This window comes from Brachycentrus maculatus, unplaced genomic scaffold (assembly GCF_059751285.1).
Source record: "Brachycentrus maculatus isolate JH-2025_06_01 unplaced genomic scaffold, ASM5975128v1 h1tg000306l, whole genome shotgun sequence".
Lineage (NCBI taxonomy): Eukaryota > Metazoa > Arthropoda > Insecta > Trichoptera > Brachycentridae > Brachycentrus > Brachycentrus maculatus.
The window spans coordinates 1,286,528-1,298,596 of record NW_028281056.1 but is presented as its reverse complement, the minus strand read 5'-3'; the positions used below and the strand labels follow the sequence as shown (position 1 = coordinate 1,298,596).

The 12,069-nt window shown below is 32.7% G+C and overlaps 1 protein-coding gene across 1 annotated transcript in view; it reads right to left on the bottom strand.

The window, feature by feature from the left end:
* Hexo2 (beta-hexosaminidase 2) overlaps nucleotides 1-9,520 on the bottom strand; it is a 40,711-nt gene extending 31,191 nt beyond the window's left edge. Inside the window, exon 1 of the mRNA XM_088267798.1 lies at nucleotides 9,234-9,520. The gene's annotated coding sequence lies outside the window, so the exon portion shown is untranslated. The remainder of the gene's footprint in view (nucleotides 1-9,233) is intronic.
* Between the last annotated feature and the right edge of the window lie 2,549 nt (nucleotides 9,521-12,069).

Genomic DNA, 12,069 nt, shown 5'->3' with positions numbered 1-12,069 from the left:
TGAATAATGAATATGAAAGCAGACACCAAGTACAGTAATGCAGTTTCACGTAGCGCAAATCATTTCTCCATCACTTTCCTTCTTTCCTGGTAGCTCGTGTTTACAAAACAAACAATCAATCAATGAATATATTTTGTTTTTAAAATAAATTCATTCGTAAGTGAAGGCCCAATAAATGATTAATCGCATCTTTATATTCTTTACCTTCTCCCCTTCAAACCTTTATCCGCACCCCGATGGTGCATAGGGCACTGCATCATATAAACGCAGTGTTATCTTGATCATTAACACATGAAGGAAAGGTGATGAGCCCTCCGCTTAAGGTGCCAGTTCAGGGTAATATTAAATAATATTAGAGTGAAAAAATCATTTATTTGTTTATTTGACGCCCCCCCTGGGAATCGAACCCGGGCCCTCCAGAACGGTAGCCGAGTGTGCTGACGATTACACTACGGAGGCTAACTCCTCGCCTCCGTAGTGTTTTTTCTTTAAACCATTTGACGTTGGTGATTTTTTTTGTTTTTGTATTTAAAAAAAAAGTTTTTTCTCGAAATAAATATATGTTTTCGAAACGAAAAGAGTTATTGAAAGGTAAGGAGTTATAAAATACGATACAAATATTTTTTTCAAAACATATAAAAAAATAACAAATCCCCATATTTATTCTTAAAAAAAGTGCGCGAATAACACGTATGGCATCTCGCGCAGCCGGGCGTATACTGAATTGTATATTTGACAGTACAGCCTCAAATATAATCCACATAAGGAAATATTTATCATAGAGGGAAAATAATTCTTGAAAGGCAAGGAATTTAAAGTAAATTTTACAAATATTTTTTATACATATTCTAAAAAAAAATGTGCGTTGAGATATATGTATGTCTGGCCAATCGCTTTCTGAATTGGATGTTTGCGAGTTACCCCTTAGTGCAATTTCGATATCGCAGTATCTGACGACTCGGTGTTAATATTATATGACCTTTGTATGATAGTATGATCCGTTTTTCAATAAAATCCAAATAATTGATTCGACCTGGATGCTACATATGTATTCCCTCGGCGACACGTCATAAGGTATTCACATTTGCACGTGACACTTCCCATGCAATATGGCTGCATCTGTAATGCACGCCGTTTTCACTTTAGTAATAAATCGATATGTTTGACACACAGATTCTCAAACTAAGTTGACCCATAGCCCCCCTTTCAGACAAAAAATAACACAAGGCCCTATCAATTTACCTATTAAAAATTAAATAAAAAACATAAAAATATAGTGAAGTATTTTTTTCTCGGCTACCGTTCTGGAGGTCCCGGGTTCGATTCCCAGGGGGGGGGTCAAATAAATATAAGTGATTTTTCACTCTAATATTTATTCAATATTACCATGGACTGGTACCTGAACCGGAAGGTTGATCACCTTTCCTTCACGTGTGTTAACGATCAAGATAACACTGTTTTTATAATGCAGTGCCCTATGCACCATTGGGGTGCGAAAAAGGGTTTGAATGAATGATTTTTTAAAAATATATTTACTTATAATGTCATAAATGAGATAGATAGGCGGACGCTTATATTGTTAATTAAACCATCATGTCGATTTCTCCCAGGGGTAGGCAGAGAGATTAAAAAGCTACACCATTCCGTCTTTGCAAATAATCTTCGCCTCTTCTTTATTCATGTATCTCCTTCTGACCTGATCACTTTCAAGTATTTGAAATACTTGGTCATAACAAGTTTCCCTCGGTCTTCCTCTGCTTTTATTTATTAGTACATGAACATCATAAATATGTTTTACTGTTCGTTCTTCGATATTCGATTCACATGTCCAAGCCATCTTCAAACACCTATCTTAATTTTATCTATGATGCTTATCTCAGCCTTGCATTATTTTCTTATATCACCATTCGAAAACCTGTCATACGTCGTTTTGCCTCACTGAGAGATCGCATTTCGACTGCGTTCAGTCTACTTTCATTCTTCTTTTGCAAACTCCATGCTTCACTTCCATACAACATGGCTGAAACAAGGACTCCGTTGTTAAATGAAAGATATATAAAATACAATCAGTAAACATCTATCTCAGAAATGTAAAATGAAGAATTGGTAGTTTAATTTTCTAACGTGTCGATATAAGATACATAATTTAATGCATTCAGAAAATATTCTCATTAAAATGGGAGTCATGTATTCAAAATTCCGAAGGCAGAAAACGCCCGTAAACGGAAAGGCTAAACTGATTGAACGATCAAGGTATTTTTACATGCCTTACATGGTACATGCAATAATATGTAATTATTGTTATTACGTAGGTACCTACATATTACGTAGGTTGCATATTATGTAAGATAAAAACGTATCTACGTGTATGTTTAAATGAACCTGAAAAAATAACAAAAGGAAAAATGCGCTCGCGCAAAAGCGCACGCGAAAATTGTGTACGGAAAGCAGTCCTATGTCAAGATTGCGCACAAAAAAATGAACGCACACACGGAAAATAAGGCACATTCAAAGAAGAGCATTATAATTACTAAAAAAAAAGAAAGAAAAAAAAACATATCCACAAGACTCACGTGCGTTACAGTAAAAATTTTAGTATTTATTTTTTAAATAAAAAAAAACATGCATGTCCCGATAATCTGTTCGTGAAGCATCGGGTTCTCAAAGTAATTGTTCAATCAAAGTTTAAACAACGAAAGCAACAAAAAAGTTATATTATATACACATACAAACATACATACATATACATACATATAGATACACACACACATAAACCTGTACATTCTGACCACATGTAATAAAATATCTTCAATTTATTGTTTGGAATTGCTTGGTGGTGCATTTTATTATGGTAAAATTATTTACAACATTTTGAGTGTGTCCAAATACTTGTTCACAAAATCTGGATTATCTCCAATTACAGAAGTTATTTTCATATTATTTTTTGACATCTCATCAAAGATGAAGAAGAATTTGGAAGTCTGGGCATTTACAAGGCTGACGACCGTCATAGGCTGGTTTAAGTGATCACTTTACACACGTGTAACATTCACCAATTCTACCCATTATTGACAAAAATGATAAAATGATTTAACGTGTGTAAAGTGATCACTTAAACCAGCCTATGACGGTCGTCAGCCCCGTAAATGCCCAGACTTCCATATTCTTCTTCATCTTTGATGAGATGTCAAAAAATAATAGTAAAATTATTGTTGAAACTTAAGGATGTTATTTTTTAAAATTATATTTTTATAATTTTTAAATACTTAAAGAATGGCAATTAGAACCAAATGGTTTCCACATTGAAGACTAGATTTAAAAAAAAAATAATGTCCTTATACATATACATATACATACGCACCAACATACATATACATATACATACATATACACACATAAACCTATAAATTATGACTATCTATATGTTATAGAAACAGTTGATTTCATGCATCGTTATCTTTACATTTTTAACGATTATATAATCTCAGGATTTAAAAAAAATCATTATGGAGTTTTATTAAAATTTACAAAAATACTTCAATTTCATAGTATTTCTGCTCATTATTAGAAATAGGTATCAAATTGTGGTACAGTGGATTCGAACCGTGAAACTCTGACTCAAGAGTCCGCGACACTAACCACGGGACCACAACTGGTCACCTTCTTCGTAAACATTTATTTAAAAATGAATTTAAAATTACAATTGACATACACACTTCGTTATTATCTCTCCATTATTCGAATTCATAAGTCAATATAATCGAAACCGACAAATAAAATATATTTGCCGAGCATATTTTTTACCTTTTTTTTTGTCATTTCAGAGTATGATTTTTTTGTCACTTCGTCTTGTCGGAGAACGAACCTTGTAGTGCCTTCGCAGGCGCGAAACGCGAAACCACTCGACCATGGAACGAATCCACTGTAAATAATTTGACGGATTTAATGCGAACCAATGAACTTTCAAGTTTCGGATAGGTTTACCCACTCAGCAAAAAAAATGACAAAAAATGGTCTGTAGGTACTCAGCAATCGGTGTAGGTAAATGTTAATAATAATAAACAAAAAAGTGCTTATTTGTTACTCTGGCAAAAAAAAAAATGCAATGGTAGCTAACTACACTGTAGAATCAATAAAATATTTTATTTTAATGCTCGAATGGTGATTGATACGAGGAAAGAATGCACGGCTGAGATAAGCATAATTGATAAAATTAAGAAAGGTGTGACGATGATGGTTTCGACATGTGGAACGAATGAGTAAAGAAATAAGAGTAAAAAATATCAGGAAAAATTTCGTTGGTAATAGAAGCAGAAGAAGACCGAGGAAATCTTGTCATGACCAAGCATTTTAAATACTTGAAGGTGATCAATCAGGTCAGGAATCGAAATAATCGTCGGGTATGTATGTAGAGCATGAATGTTGAATAGGCGAAGATTGTTTGCAATGACATATTGGAGTGGCGTTCTATTGTCTTTGCCTACCCCTACGGGGAAGCAGCGTGACGATCAGTTAGTTTGGTTACTTAATAATAGATATTTGTAATTTTTTTTTGATTCGTTTTGTTAACACCATAGACATCAACAAATAGAGCCGCCAATCATTTAGCAATGTTACCAATATTAAAATAACTCCATCGTTTCTGTGACGTCATTCATCGCCAACTTACGAAAATAACGTTTTTTCGAAGGCGAATTTTCCAAAAGAAAATGATGAATGAAAATATTAATTATATCGGCTGTTATAAACATAAAACGAGTCTAATACGATCCTTTATAGGTTGAGTATGTTAAATTAGATATTCCTCCCGTCTGACAAAGGTCCACTGCATATTTTCGAGTTCACGTTTTTTCAAATATACCCACGATATATTGTACTTATGACCACTGGGCAGTAGAGTGAGTCAACGTACCAATACCTTTGTCTGAGGTAATTTGACCGTGAACACTAAGTATTGTATTTGCAATAATGGCCCAAAGTTACCGTCCAAATAGATATTTAGCAGGACTCTCTGGTTATACTTCTTACTAACTAACTAACCATCACGCCGCTTCTCTGCAGGGGTAGGCAGAGACAATAGAACGCCACACCACTCTGTCTTTGCAAACATTCTTCGCCTCTTCCACGTTCATGCATCTCCTCGTACATACCCCCCGATTGTTACGGCTCCTAAACTGACCTAACACTTTCAAGTATTTGGCATACCTGATCGTGCTATGTTTTCTCGGTCTTCCTCTGCTCTTTTTTCCAATTACATTCGCCTTATAAATTTGTTTTACCGTTCTTTCCTCACTCATTCGTTCCACATGTCCAAACCATCTCAACACACCTTTCTTAATTTTATAATGCTTATCTCAGTTTTGCATTCCTTCCTTATTCTACTATTCGAACATCTATCATCTCCTGATGACCAATAATGGTTGTTACATCCCATTATATGATAAATCGCAACGTAATTTTCTTTAAACCCAGGTAACATTTCAAATGTTACGTTGACCGGCTTCTCGCGCAGCCGATCGCATACTGAATCATTCAGATTGCGAGTTACCCCTTTCCGCATTCTATGACATCTCTCCATCTCAGAATTTTTTTTATTCTCCATATTATTAATATTTAAAGCATTTAATTAGTGGTTAGTCATTTTTAGTTTTTTTTTTAAATGTTAATAATATTAGTATGTAACCACTTACCGAGATTTTTTATGTCCCACCGGTTTCGAGACGTACCCGTCTCTTCGTCAGGATAATCACTACCACAGCATGCAAACAATACCACCCTTCACCATGGCGGTGAACGGTGGTATTGTTTGCATGCTGTGGTAGTGATTATCCTGACGAAGAGACGGGTACGTTTCGAAACCGGTAGACATAAAAATCTCGGTGAGAATTTTTCTGTTATTTTTATAATTAATTATTATCAACAGAATAATTAATATAAATATACCTAAGGAATGTATTGGCCCTACTCCAAATTAGAGATGCTTATATTGAAAACCGATATGAATTTTTTAATCATGAGGTTTCGACAAAATTATATTTGTTTTTTTAGTATTGTGAATAAAGTATACAAAAAACAAATTTATGAGGCAATGTGGTCGGTAATAGAAGCACAGGAAGACCGAGGGAAACTTGGCATGATCAAGTATTTCAAATACTTGAAAGTGGTCAGGCCAGGACGGCTGTCCAAATTTAAAACACAGTAAGGGACATTTTTTTTGTAGTAGGTTTTTTTTTTTTGCATTTTTGGACTAAGTAGAGTCTACTTAGTCCATAAATGCAAAAAAACCTACTACAAAAAAATGTCCCTTACTGTGTTTTAAATTTGGACAGCCGAGGATTCGGAATAATCGGCTTGTATGTATGAGGAGGTGCATGAATATGGAAGAGGCGAAAATTGTTTGCGAAGACAGATTGGTGTGGCGTTCTATTCTCTCTGCCTACCCCTGCGGGAAGCGGTGTTTTGGTTAGTTAGTTTTTTTAGTATTGTTGGTTATCTATGTAATTAAATATATTCCTTTAATTTTCTAATTCAAAAAGTGCTGTGAAACCGTGCGACATTGAAAAACCGAGATGGCGTCGTTGCGTCAATTTTTAGAGCATTTTGGGTTATTTTTTATTTCATAATATTATGTTGTTGTTAATAAAATATGACTGACGTGGTTATATTTTTAAAACGTGGTAATATTTTTCTTTGTAATTAAGTGGGTATAAAATAATAAAATAAACAATGTGTTGCTTTGTAAATAATTGCATCTACCGCTTAGTCAAGCTGGAATATTTTTATTTTATAATTATAATGAAAATGGACAGGGTTTTTTGACTGTCACTGTATGAATATGTCGCCAAAATTATGAATAAATACTTAGTTGAGCTTGTTATTATTTGCATAGCGTTTAACATAAATTATTCAGTCATTGACGTGTTTATAATAAATACAAATTAAATACTTCTGATTATCAGTTAGTAAAATCATTACACCGTAAGCAAATATTGAAAATATATATGGTTAATCCCGTCAATATTCATCCTTGTGACGAAAAATCCATATTTAAAAGGAGTTTAGCCTGATTTTAACCTTTTGTTTTCCACCCTCAACAACAGTTGAAATTATAATTTACAGTCAATAACCATAGCTTTGTATCATAGTAAAATACAGTAAACCCTCCTACAACGTTGACATAGGTACCTCTTTATCTTAGGGAATTTTACTATTTAATTTTAGTACATAAATTATTTAGTCATTGACATGTTTATAATAAATATAAATTAAACACTTCTTATTATCAGTTAGTAAAATTATAATACCGTAAGTAAATAATGAAAATATACCCGTAGTATTGTTAATCCCGTAAATATTTATCCTTGTGACGAAAAATCCATATTAAAAGGAGTTTAGACTGATATTAACCTTTTGTTTTCCACGCTCAACAACAGTTAAAAATTATAATTTATAGTCAATAACCATAGCTTTGTATCATAGTAAAATACAGTAAACCCTCCTACAACGTTGACATAGGTACCGCTGTATCTTACGGAATTTCACTAGGGGTTATTGTTTTGAATTGTATTTTACATTTTAACTACCGGAATACAGTATACATCTATATGTTTTTCTACTTTTTTTAATCAATGCAATTGAATGTTGTGTTATTAGGGGTTAAATACATTTAATAATAAAATAATATTATTATACCCTGTTTATGTTTACGGTTATAAATCATTCAAAGTAATTAAAAATCGATAAATGATAAAATTGTCAACATAAGCAGTAATTCGAACCCTTATCCGCACCCCAATGGTGCATAGGGCACTGCATCATATAAACGCAGTGTTATCTTGATCGTTAACACACGAAAGAAAGGTGATCAGCCTTCCACTTACCAGTCCAGGGTAATATTGAATAAATATTAAAATGAAAAAATCACTTATATTTATTAGACCCCCTTCTGGGAATCGAACCCGGGACCTCCAGAACGGTAGCCGAGCGTGCTGACCATTACAATACGGAGGCGGACATAAGCAGTAAACTATACTTTAAATGAAACTCCTTAGTTATCTACGGGTTAAAAGCCAAATTACACGATTTTATCGTAGATACATAATTTATATATGTAGTTCACAACATTCTAAGTGTCCAAATCTTTATTCACAACTAAGTGTATCTCCACATAGGAGTTATTTATGTAAATAAATAAATAAAACCCTTATCCGCACCCCAATGGTGCATAGGGCACTGTGTCATATAAACGCAGTGTTATCTTGATCGTTTTTTTACACATGAAGGAAAGGTGATCAGCCCTCCGCTTCAGGTATCAGTCCATGGTAATATTGAATAAATATTACAGTGAAAAAATCACTTATATTTTATTTTACCCCCCTTGGGAATCGAACCCGGGACCTCCAGAACGGTAGCCGAGCGTGCTGACCATTACACTACGGAGGCGGACGTTTATTTATGTAAAGATATTTTTTATTGAAATCTTAACATAGATGAAGAAGAATATGGAAGTTTGGGCATTTGCAGGGTTATTTATTATTTAGATAAATTTGTAGCATTTTTCGGTTCGAATTTCTAGGTTAAAGCACTGTCTATCACACCTTGATATCTTTTTTTTATAAAAGGCTTACGAAAAAGCGCTAAATTAAAATTTTTGTATATAAAACAGGAACACAAATATTTCCATTTAAAAATAAATTGTCAATAAAATTATTTTATACCTAATAAAAATCCCTATGACGTAAAAAATTGCAATGTTAATAAAAAATAAATAATCGTAATATACATAAATTTATTCCCAAAAAAATTAGTGAAAAGATACACAAATAATGGAAATAAAACTTTTAATTTTTTTTTGTTTGATTCGGCTGTCACTTTGTAATTATATCATTTGTTTTCTATTATTTTATTTTATTTTATAAAATATAACATAAACTTTGTTTTTAACCACTTTTATTCTTGATGTTTTTTCTAACCAGTTTCGACAAGCAACTCGTCATCTTTGGAGATGGATATGTACATATCCTTCTCTGAACATGACAGAATGCTTGTCAAAATTAGTTAGAAAAAATAAATAAAAATAAAAGCGTTTAAACAAAGTTTTAGTTTTATAAAATGTGCCACAAAGTATCAGCAAAAAAATATTCAAGAAATTACTTATTCTTCTTCATCTATGTTAAGATTCTGACATATGCTCGTCCAATTATAATAATAATAACAAATAAATTAATTCCTACCTTCAACAGACTTAAACCATCTTGTGTAACTTTGATATAATTATTTAAATAAATTAATAAAAACAAAACTAATTGAAACTATGTTTCTCTACCCAACATCCGCTAATTAAATCGTCCGGCATAAAAACAAATTGTTGTGAAATAAATGCATCAATTTAATTATAAATCATATTGTGACATTAGTTTGACGTAACATCGGCGACCACGTGAATCAGCGAGGGAAATAACGTAAAACGTGATACGTAGCCGCGACAAGGTGCTCCTCGGTCGCCGGACGCCGAACAACTAAGCTAAACTTTCGATAATATTGTTTAGGTAGACGTACACACTATTAATTGAACTCCACCGTGGACAGAAAGTGACACAAAACATAGATAAAACTGGCCACTTGTAAAAAGGCCATAGAAACGTTATTAATACCATTAACAAGTTATTAATATTAGATATATTTATTTATTTTGATATATACGGTACTATTGTACCATTTATATAAATATGTATAAAAAACACATCATTTGCGACACATGAATTTAACAAGTTGTTATAAACTACTTATATAGAAAAATGTTAATGAATAAAAAAATATAAAAAATGTTATAAAAATAAAACGTTATGTGTAAACCACTTACAGTAAACATTTTGGTTTTTCCAAATCCTATAAAAATGTAAAACATTAAACTTATTGAAAGTAAAAAATAACATACATAAACATATTTTTTTTTCATCCAAAACGTGACATTCTACGGGCTAGCAGTAAATTTGATATTGCCAATTTCCATTGTTGAAGCGATATATTATAGAAAACTATATTGGTGGCATATTCGTTACTAGTATTTTGGATTCTAATTATGGGAGTATTAAAATTAGCTACCGTCCGAGCATTTGGACAGTAAAATAAAGTAGATTACAAATAATACATATTTAAAACGACTCACAGCAACACCAAACCGATTTTTAACTAAGAAATTCATTTAATTTTTGATTTGGCGTTTAATTTGTAGAACTCCTTTTATTTAATTTACCTAACGTCCAAGTGACTGAAATCTAGCTACGGCTTATGCAACACCGCTTATCATGACCCTACTCAGGCTTCAACTTTTTATGTTTTGAATATTGAAAGCATTAACTTTGTGGATCATATTGATATATTATTTCGAGAAATAAAAATACTTTGTGTTCTGATCCACTTACATTTTTATTAACCAACTAGTTTCGGCAACAACCTGTTGCCCTCTTCAGGGTTAGTAATAAATGTAACCCTGAAGAGGGCAACAGGTTGTTGCCGAAACTAGTTGGTTAATAAAAATGTGAGTGGATCAGAACACAAAGTATTTTTATTTCTCGAAATAATAATTCAACTTTTTAAGTTTCACAGCCTATGCCTACTCGTGAGTGGATTTACTCTTTATGTTTAAAGTTACTGCAATTTCATGTAATTCGCTCGCTTTGTAGAACTTCATTTTAATTTATGTATTACTTAATTGTTAAATCTAACAGATTTTTTGAGTCTACTAAATTGTATTTTATTGTTTAAAAACATATAAAAATGAATATTGTAGCAATTGTTTCGCCCAGTTATGGCATTTTCAAACGAATGCCATAACTAGGCGAAACAATTGTCACAATATTTAAATTTTATGTATTTTTTAACAATAAAATACAACTTAGTAGACTAAAAAAACTGTCTAAAAAAAACGTATGTAATAAGTTTTGAAATTAAAAAAATAAATAAAACAATACCTACTAATGTAAACAAAATTTTGAGTATGTCCATATACTTAACAAATCTGGATTGTCATATTATTAAATTTTTATTTTTACATTTTTGACATCTCAACATAGTTGAAGAAGAATATGGAAGTCTGGGCATTTACAGGGTTTACGACCTTCATAGGCTAGGTTAAGTGATCACTTTACTCACGTGTAATATTCACCAATTCTACTCATGATTGAAAACCACACTACCAATACACGATTTCTGTTTGCTTTTAATAAGTTTCATGCTTCAAACATATTGTTCGCATGAATACGTAGGGTCGAAGAGCCTTCCTGCGGATAATTATGCCGAAGCCGCACTTAAAAGGTCAAAGAGACGCAGGCGGCTCCCGAGTCACACTTTGCCGACCTATGGTTTGAAGCGATAAGCCGATTTTGAAATAAATATTGAAAATAATTGAAAAGATAAGGAAGAGTTCTTTACGGTGGTATGGGTATGTGGAGCGAATGGATAACGAGAGAATGACTAAGAAAATATGTGTGGCGAATGTGAGAGGGAAAACAGAACGAAGACGACCGAAAAAGACTTGGCACGATCAGATCAATCAGAACCTAAAATCTGGCGGTGTCAAAAGTCTGCGTAATCGGAGGGCATGTGTGACTAGATGTATGGATGTGAAGGAGGCGAGGATTGTGTGTCAGGATAGAAGAGTGTGGCGTTCCATCCTTTCTGCCTATCCCTGCGGGGAAATCGCGTGATGATAGTACGGCTGTCCAAACTCAAAACACAGTAAGGGACATTTTTTTGTAGTTGGTTTTTTTGTGCATTTTTGGAATAAGTAGACACTACTTATTCCAAAAATGCAAAAAAAACGTACTTTAAAAAAATGTCCCTTGCTGTGTTTTAAGTTTGGACAGCCGAGTAGTAGTAGTAGTAAAAATAAATATTTTTTAAAAAATACTATCAAACTGCACTATTTTATTATTTTGTATCACACCCTTTGAAGGAGGATTATCAATTTAATTCAGCGATAAAACCATGCAAGTAATTCATATGGTATCTTTATAGCAAAAAAAGACATTTTTACAAAGTGTCGAAAGCAGCTTACGATGTTGAATG